Genomic DNA, 8,616 nt, shown 5'->3' with positions numbered 1-8,616 from the left:
CATCTTCTGATTATGTTACAAATATTCCTTGCATCATATAAAGATTTTGTTAGAATATTATTAGTTGGGTTTTTTTATTCAATTGTAATTATTCTATGCCTCAAGGCTTTTTTGTAATAATTAATCTTTATTAATATAAAAAGGGGATGATATCACAATCATTCCCTAATATGGATATTCTTTAAAATTAACATGCTATCAGAGCCACAACCCTAAACCCTAAATCCGTACACCACATAGCCACCACAAAGCTCCCACCCTAAACCAGGTTTGATTGCACCTGTCGGAGGCAGCCTAAGTCGTCGCAGGTGCCCAAGTCTCTTGTTGGTCCCTGCCAACAGGCCTTCTGGCCTAAGTCAACTACTGTGGTTCCTGCTGACAGGTCTTCTGGCCTGAGTCGACCCCTTTGATCATTGTCGTAGGTGCCCAGACTTCTGTTGGTCTTTGCTGTCAGGCTTTCTTGCTTCACAGACCACTGTGGCTGTGTCGACTTGCCTTGCCGACCACTGTGGTTGTGTCGTCTTGGCTTGCTGATAGCCCTAAGGCATTCTAGCTTCCTTTGTCTTCCTTTGCTGTGTCGTCTACGTGTGTGTTTGACCTTTTGCTTTGACTGTTTCTGTCGTGACTCTGAGATGAATGTTTGACCTCTGTTATTTTTTCTTTTCTTATTCTCTAAAAATAATAATAATAATAATAATAATAATAATAATAATAAAAAAATAAAAATAATTTTTTATTTTTATTTATTTTTATGAGTTTAATTCTTTCATATTCTTAGTGGTCATCGTGCTTACTATTCCTCCATCATCTTCCGGGTTTGTGATTGGCACTAGTTTTTCTGTTGAGGGTTAGGTAGTATAGTATCCATGGCCGATTCTACCCGTGGGTCCACTATTTCTCAGACACCTAGGAGTGAGAGTTCCATTATACTTACTACTATGACTGATAAGTCCAACACTAGTCTTAAAATCACCACCTCTCTATTCAATGGTCAGAACTATCTAACGTGGTCGCAGAGTTTGACTATTTTTTTGAAGAGCAAAGGAAAAATGGGATATGTTAATGGCAGGATACAGGAACCTAGCACCATGGACCCGGGTTATGATCAGTGGGAGATCACCAACTCCCTAATTATGGGTTGGTTGATACATTATATGGCCTCGGAGATTAGAGAGGGCTATCTATCTATGGATACTACACAGGATATTTGGGAGGCTGTGACTACTACTTATTCAAGCAAAGGGAATTTCTCATAGGCATTTGAGTTGCACCGCTCTATTGAGAGCTTTGTTCAGGGAGAGTAGACTGTTCTTCAGTACTTTACCTTTCTCACCAACGACTGGAAACGCCTTGATCACCTGCAAAACTATAAACCTATTTGCACTGCTGATTCAGTTGGGTACGAGAAGTTCATTGCACAGGAAAAAGTCTTCAAGTTTTTGGCTGGTCGCAATGTGGAGTATGATTTGGTTCGGAGTCGGGTTCTGGGTATGGATACTCTTCCTTCACTTGAGGAGGCATTCGCCCATGTACAGAATAAGGAGAGTTGCCGGTCTACTATGATGCCACCTGTCTCTACTGACCGCTCCGCCTTACTGTCTACCCCTAGAGATGGCCTCAGCCTGATTCTTATCCCTCTGTCTGCCGCCAAGGAGCCTGTATTTTGTGATTACTGTCGCAAGCCGCAGCATACTCGTGAGACGTGTTGGAAGCTTCATGGGCCTCCATCCGGGAGTTGAGGTGATTAGTCTGGTTTTAGAGGAGGTCAGTCAGGCCAATCTCGAGGACGTGGCTCTCATCCACGGGCTCATTAGTCTGGTGCCGTTGATACACTTGATTTTACTTATGCTTCTGTTGGCCAGACTTCTGATGGTCTCTCTTCCATGACTACTTATGAGCTTGAGGATCTTCTGCGTCACTTGCTGGACCGCCGATCATCTACTACTCTCAGTACATCTTCCTCGTCGTTTGCCCGCTCAAGTAACTTAGCATCTTCTCCTCATTTTTTCCTTTCTCATAAGTCTTTGCCTTGGATTATTGATTCTAGTGCCTCAGATCATATGTCTGGATCCTCTGGCCTTTTCTTTGCCTATAAGCCCTTTTCAGGTCAGGAAAAAGTTAGGATTGCAGATGGTATTATTTTTTCTATTTCTAGGAAAGGTTTAGTCCATGTCACTCCTACTATACCACTATCTTCTGTTCTCTATGTTCCCAATGTTTCTGTTAACCTGTTATTTGTGAGTCATATTACAAAGGATTTGAATTATAGTGTGACTTTTTTTTTTGATCATTGTCTTTTTTAGGAGCTTGTCACAAGGAGGACGATTGGCAATAGTAATGCAGAAAATAGTCTCTACTTTCTGAATCAACCAGACTAACTTGCTCATTCTTCCACCATGAGTTCTACTACCAAAGATGATCTATGGCTGTGGCATTAGCGTCTTGAGCATCCTTCTTTTTATTTACTTCAACATTTATTTCTATCTGTTTTTGCAAACAATAATGTGTTTCAGTTTCTTTGTGAGTCTTGTCAACTTGGAAAACAACATAGAGTTTCTTTTACTCCCAATTTTAATAAAAGTTTAGTTCCTTTTTCATTAATACATTTTGATGTCTGGGGTCCATCTCGTGTTATGTTTGTGAAAGGTCATTGATGGTTGTTTACATTTATTGATGATTTCTCTCGTACTACTTAAGTGTATCTCATGAAAGACAAGAGTGATATTCTGCAATTTTCATAAGATGATTTGTACTCAGTTTGGGGCCGCTGTCAAAATCTTCCATTATGATAATGGGGAGAATACATAGATTCTAGGTTATGGTAATATTTTTCTACCTATGACATTATCCATTAGACCTCTTGCACCAATATCCCTCAACAAAATGGGGTGGCGGAACGCAAGAATCATTATATTCTTGACATGGCTTGGTGCATGTGTTTTACTATGAGTGTGCCTCGGTCTTACTGGGGTGACGCTGCTCTCACCGCTGCCCATCTTATTAATCGTCTTCTTACCCAGGTCTTGCAAAAACAAGCTCCCTTTCAAGTCCTCCTAGGTTCTGAGTAATTGTTTTCTATTTCTTCAAAAATATTTGGCTGTGTCTACTTTGTCCACAATCACTCTCTTACTTGTGGTAAGTTGGACCTTCGCTCCTTAAATGTGTTTTCCTTAGGTACTCTCCTACTCAAAAATGGTATAAGTGTTATCACCCTCCTTCTTGTAAGTGGTTTGTGTCTATGGATGTCACCTTTTTTGAGTCTTAGTCTTATTTCTTATCCTCTCCGGTGTCACAGTCCTCCCTTTAGGAGGAGTCTTGGTGTGAAGTGATTCCTGTGAATGAAGTGATTCATGTGATTCCGATGGTGGAACTAGTTGTTCTTGCACCACCATCTCTTATGGGGACTACAGAGCCCAATGTCACCAAGGATAGGGAAGGGCAAGGACAAGTTCATGTCAAGGACAAAGACAGACAGAAAGTTGACTGGATACAAGAGACTACTTCTGCTCACCCACTGCCATCTCCTGCTTCTAATGAGCATCCAGGTAACTTTGAATCTCTTGAGTCCACTAATCTTGATACTCCTATTGATCTTGATGTTCCTATTGCTAGGAGAAAGGGTGTCAGATCTTATACTCAACATCCTATCTCAAATTTTGTGTCCTACTCTCATTTGTCATCCTCATATAGAGCTTTTGTGTCAAATATTTCCTTTGTTAGCATTCATAACCATTTTTAGGATGCTCTTGCTATCTCTGAGCGGAAACTTGCCATGATTGAGGAAATGAAAGCACTTAGGAAGAATGTCACTTGGGAATTGACTGAATTATCTAAGGGCAAACGACTTGTGGGATGCAAATGGGTGTATACTGTGAAACACAAAGTGGATGGTTCTATTGAACGTTACAAGGCTAGCCTTGTGGCAAAAGGGTTTACTCAAACATATGGCGTCGACTATCAGGAGACCTTTGCACCCCTTACTAAGATGAATTCAGTCAGAGTACTTCTCTCTCTAGTAGCTAATCTAGATTGACCACTTTATCAGTTTGATGTAAAGAATGCCTTTCTCCATGGTGACCTCGAAGAAGAGGTATGTATGGACAGTCCTCCTGATTTTGAGGATCATTAGACAGAGGGTAAAGTATGTCGGCTTAGGAAGTCACTATATGGTCTCAAATAGTTTCCAAGGGTTTGGTTTGAGAGATTCACTCAGTCTATGCTTAAATATGGCTTCAAACAAAGTCAGACAGATCACACCTTATTTGTGAAATATTCCTCACGTGGTAAGACTACAACGCTCATTGTTTATGTGGATAACATAGTTCTTATAGGCGATGATAGTGAGGAAATACCTCTGTTGAAGAAATATTTAGCGAGTTTGAAATCAAAGACTTGGGGAGCTTGAATTATTTTCTGAGAATTTGCTCGCTCTAAGGACGGGATATTTATCTCATAGCGGAAGTATGTGCTTGACCTATTGAAGAAAACTGGGATGCTTGTTTGTAAGGCCTGCGACACTCCATTGGAACCCAATCAAAAGTTAGGGGATGATGAAGGCGGAGTAGCTTTTGATAGGGGGAGCTATCAGTGTTTAGTGGGTAAGCTCATCTATCTATCTCACTCCCGTCCTAATATTGCTGTTGTTGTCAATGTGGTTAGTCAGTTTATACATGCTCCTCATCAGATTCACTTCGAGGTTGTCATAAGAATTTTGCAGTACTTAAAGTCTGCTCCTGGTAGGGGTCTTTATTTTTCAAAGCATAATCATCTTCGTGTGGAAGTCTATACAGATGTTGACTAGGTTGGATTAGTAATTGATAGAAAATCGACTTTAAGGTATTGCACCTTTGTTGGAGGCAACTTAGTTATTTGGAGGAGTAAGAAACCGAATGTGGTTGCCAGGTCCAGCACAGAAGCTGAGTTTAGAGCTATGGCACAAGGGGTGTGTGAGCTCTTATAGATCAAGTTATTATTGAGTGATCTAGGTATTGATCAGACGAACTCCATGAGGTTATACTGCGATAATACGGCCGCCATCAACATTGCTCACAATCCGGTTCAACATGATAGGACAAAGCATGTTGAGATTGATTGCCACTTCATTAAGGAGAAACTCACTAGTGGCACAATATGTACTCCATTTGTGCAGTCTGGTGAACAACTCGCTGACATCCTCACCAAGGGAGTTGGGAGTAAGCCATTGCATGACATCCTAAACAAGCTGGGTATGAGATATATCTTCGCACCAGCTTGAAGGAGAGTGTTAAAATATTATTAGTTAGGTTTTTTATTCAATTGTAATTATTTTATGCCTTAAGGATCCCTTGTAATTATTAATCTTTATTAATATAAAAAGGGGATGATATCACAATCATTCCCTAATATGGGTATTCTCTAAAATTAACAGATTTATTATTGCATAAACAACCTTCTCATTTACTAGTCCTCAACCAAATTTCCAGTATACTAATATAAACATAGATCTCAAGATTTACAAGTTGTTACAAATTTGGGACTATGTGATAGAATGCTCTACTTGTACAGGTAGTGAACTAGATTGAGTTTTGGTTTGTTCTTGTAAACACACCAAAGGTTACCCCCATATCAAACTATGTGATAGTAAAGAACCAAACAAGACTAGGAAAGCTCGGATGTGAGGGGCAGTATACAACCTTCAAAATGTAGCAAGGGTCAATGGAATGTAATATGTAGACAACCTTACGGGTTATTTTTGTAACTCAAACTTGTGCCACCAGGATGTTAACACTAAGTCTTTACCGTTGGGCAAATCTGCCCTTTCAATAATAGTAATAGATGGAGCGCAAGACATGTATCACTAAAAGAAGGAATGGGCATTATGGTAAAAAACTAAGGAACGTAGGTGAGGGATGAGTAATTTTTCAGTAGCCCTGGAGTGTTAACTCAGTAAGTTGATAGGGTGGTCTCAAACCAATAAGTGTAGTAGTAGTCACGGGGTGAGTGAAGACAACCTGACTCACCTTGGTTGGGGGGATGGGAGACAAGGTTGGCCTTATCTACCTTTTAACATAATCTTATTAGTTGAGAGCACCATGCCATGGTGATGTTCTGGCACTGCTAAGGTGATGGCTAACGTTACAGGTAGTATAGTAACAAAAGAACATTAGACATTCTAATGTAAAAGGACAAGCACAACTGTAACTCCCATGTTACAGGCTAGAAGGACAGCGACATTCAAACACTCAAATCTATAAGTGAACCAAGTTGAAGAAAGAGGTATGCCTTTTGTATTATTTTCATCAATGTTTGACATTGAATCACGTTAATATTTCTTTTTAAAGGATATTTGGTGTGTGGTGTTGAAGAAATACTAGATGTGCCACTGGGATAAAGGGTTTTTATTTATTTATTTTTATATTTAAATCTCAGCATGATTTAATCGACAACATGGAGAATCATTGCATGTTTTCACATATAATTTTGTTTTTCTTAGACAATGTTTGGATTATGAATTTGGGTAGAGATTTAGAAGGAGAAAAGAAAAAACTGGGTGAAATGTAGGTAAAATGTAACTATATTTCATTCATATTTCATCACTTTTTCCCTTTCCCTTTCTCTTTTCAAATCACTACTCAAATTCATGATTCAAACAGTCTGAATGAAATGTTTCTCTCATTTCTTGTGCAATGTAAAATAGGAAGGAATAAATGACAGAAGAAGCAATATATCCTCCTTCATGTCATATTTGGTTCTATGGCAATGCTAGTGTGGCCAGCTAGGAATCTTCTTGTGTTGTGTATTTCCTTTTTAATAGGAAAGAATACACTCAGTTTACTTCTTATTAGATGTTTTCAGGGAGAGGTAGATTGAGTACAGACTTAACTTTTGACATAATTTGCACTAAAGTTTTGCAATAGTAAGAAAAGAGTAGTGATAAACACCATAAATGGGAATTTTAGCAGAATGAGAAGACCTAAACTAACATAGTAATAAAAATATACATATATATATATATATATCATTTGTTTAATTTAGCTGAACATATAGCATTTGATAGAATTGAATGGTTTAAAAAAAAAGAAGACTTACGTTTCTCGACATGTTTTTCTTGATACTATTCCCTCAAAGATTGTTCTTGTCTCTAAATAGACTTGATCCATATTTGATCTTTTTCTTGCTGATGTGTTTGATGAAGAGTTCGCCACTACTCTTGATGTTTTCGTGCTTTTCCTTTAATCCTTCATTCTCTAGAATGACAATGTTACACGTTGACATGTACCTGCAACATTGCATTTTCTTTCTTCCTCTACTTCTTCAGGTATCAGGTCATTTCACTTCGTCTTTTCACTCTCTAGAATGATTTTGTTACACGTTGACATGTACTTGTAACATTGCATGCCTTTATTCCCCTATTTCTTCAAGTATCACGTATTTTCATTCTTTAGAATGACTATGTTACACATTGACATGTACCTGCAACATTGCATCTCTACTTCATGATGACCAGAGATCAATGTTTATAGGACAAATTGTTTGTTTGTGATCAACAATGATGACCACCCATGTGAGCAATAGGTAGTAGAGTCACAAAAGAACAATGGAAGAAATTGGAAAAATTGCAAATACATGAGAGTCACAAAATAAGAGGAATTGTACCAAGCACATGAATGAATGTGCACCATGCACACAGGAAAGTAGCAACTGTTGAGAATCATCACTAACTCTTCTTCTCACTTTCTAGAATCTTCTCTCTAAAATACTCTAGAAGTTTTCACATGAATCTAGAATACTCCAGAAAAATCCAGAAGATTCTGTAAAGACCTAGAGAAATCCGGAAGATTCTAAAACATCCTAGAAGGTTCAGGAACATTGGAGAAGTTTGGAGAAATCTAGAAAGTTACGAAAGGTTCTAGATTATTTTAAAGAAGTATAGAAACTTCTAATATGTACTAGAGTAATTTGAATTTTAGTGAAAGTATGAGTGTATTCTAGAAAGTTCTTCAACTAGTATAAATATGAGATGAGTGGATATACTAGGTATAAATAGTGAGTCCAAAGTGAATGTTTAAGCACTACAAGAGTGATCTAGTGTAAGGTGTTTCAAGGTCTTGTGTGAGGAAGACACAAAGTGTGAGTGCTTGAATGTATGTGTGAGTGGATAAGTGAAGTGTATTAGCATGTGATTGGGTACAAGTGTTTTGGGTACTAATAAATGTTATATTTCTAGATTCACCAGTGTATCACACTCAACAGCATCATCATAAAAATATAATTTCTTGGCTATTGCTCTACTAAAACGTAAATTTTCCATGGAAATTTCAATAGGACATAGGCACAACTGTCGCTCCCATGTTACATGCTAGAAGTAGAGCAAAGTTCAAACACTCTGTGTGAACCAACTTGAAGAAAGAGAGACATGCCTGTTTTATTATCTAGAGGCATTATTTGGTAAGTAATTATTTTAGTTAAAAAAAATTTAAAAATTATTTAAAAAGTTTTCAAAAAATAATAAACTTCAATTTATATAAAATAAAAAAAGTAAAAAATTTCTTCCTATTCACTAGAGTTTTTTGCATTTTTATTTTTTGTGTGTGTAAAAAGCTAAAAACAAACTTTCCTAAACATATAATATTTCTT

Source organism: Camellia sinensis, chromosome 7, assembly GCF_055761805.1.
Source record: "Camellia sinensis isolate YWXY chromosome 7, ASM5576180v1, whole genome shotgun sequence".
In the NCBI taxonomy this organism is placed as follows: domain Eukaryota; kingdom Viridiplantae; phylum Streptophyta; class Magnoliopsida; order Ericales; family Theaceae; genus Camellia; species Camellia sinensis.
Note: the sequence above shows the minus strand (reverse complement) of the source record.